The 1,371-nt window shown below is 46.0% G+C and overlaps 1 non-coding gene across 1 annotated transcript; it reads left to right on the top strand.

Moving 5' to 3' along the window:
* Window positions 1–1,012: 1,012 nt before the first annotated feature.
* Window positions 1,013–1,085, top strand: TRNAE-CUC (transfer RNA glutamic acid (anticodon CUC)). The gene has a single exon. It is a non-coding gene; the product is annotated as a tRNA-Glu (tRNA).
* Window positions 1,086–1,371: the final 286 nt, after the last annotated feature.

A 1,371-nucleotide genomic window follows, 5' to 3' on the forward strand; every position in this document is an offset into this window, starting at 1 on the left:
TAACAACTGAGAGAACCAAGAGGCAGAAGAGCCCCAGTCAAGTTAAAAATAAAGCCTGCAACTTTAGCAGATGATTCTGGACTAAGTAATGGACTGCTTAATAACAAGTTATTTGCTTGCTGCAAAACAAAACAAAACAAAGCAAAGCAAAATCAAAAACACAAATGTGTTTCATTAGCTTGAAATGCAAAAGGACTGTGAGAGAAGTCTGGCACCAAGTTCTGAGGCGAAGTTGGCCCAAACCTCAGCAAGATCCAACTTTCTTAGCACATGTGACCTCTAGAGCTTTTACTCTCCTCCAAAAGTTTCCACGTGATCCTCAGGACCCCAGGAGTACACCCCACATATCATCAAATCCCCTTAGCAGGGAATAAGGCTCAGGAGAAAGACCCACAGGTCAGAAACCTCAAGAGTAATTTCACCAAGATTAAATTAGAACAAAGCCACAAGCTACACCAAGGACAAGCCCTTCCAGATGTGAAGGTCTAGTGGAGGTAAAAGTAGTCACTTTTTGGCCAGTGGATGGCCAGACCTCCAGGGGGGCAGAGGAGAAACTCCATCAACACGAGGAAGTCATCTTCTTCCAAGAACCTTCCCTGGTATTCCCTGCCTCGCTTCAGCAAGGTGTCGAGAACTTAACTCCAGTGGTCATCTTCAGGAAGACTCTGCTTCTTAGCCTTTCCTGACTTTGCTCACTGAACATGGACTGAATGCCACCCATTGTTGGTATGTGCTGGAAGGTTTGTTCATAGGACTGGAAACAGAGTGCCTGCCGCTTACCTGGTCACAAGCCCTGGCCATACCAACGGGACAGCCCAATCTCTGGCCGAAAGAAACTTTTCAACTGAGGTATTTTTAGGTTGCAGGGGTGGTACCGGAGCTGACGGTGGGGATGAGAGCCAGTGCTTCAGATAAGAGCCAGGGTGAGGGATATTCTAGGCGAAAAGAGCAACATGAGCTGAGGAGAGACACAGGACACCATGATGCATTTAGAATCTTTATGTCTAGGGGCGCCTGGCTGGCTCAGCTGGGAGAGCATGTGGCTCTCGATCTCAGGGTTGTGAGTTCAAACCCCATGCTGGGCACAGAGCCTACTTAAAAGAGATTTTAATCAATTTAAAATAAACAAATAATAGACAAATAAAACCTTCATGTCTCTGTGGCTAGACTACAGGCTGTATGTGGCTGAGAGGAGGCCAGGAGAGGAGGCTAGCGAGACAGGCAGGGGCCAGATCATGAAAAGCCTAATAAGGCATGTTTAAAAATTAACCTTTACCATGAGGACCATGCAAAGATGTTGAAGGTTTTTAAGCACAGAAATGAAATGATTCGGTGTGCATTAAAATAACAGCAAGCCATATGTGTGCCAAG

The sequence above is a fragment of the Mustela nigripes genome, chromosome 10, assembly GCF_022355385.1.
Source record: "Mustela nigripes isolate SB6536 chromosome 10, MUSNIG.SB6536, whole genome shotgun sequence".
Classification (NCBI taxonomy): domain Eukaryota; kingdom Metazoa; phylum Chordata; class Mammalia; order Carnivora; family Mustelidae; genus Mustela; species Mustela nigripes.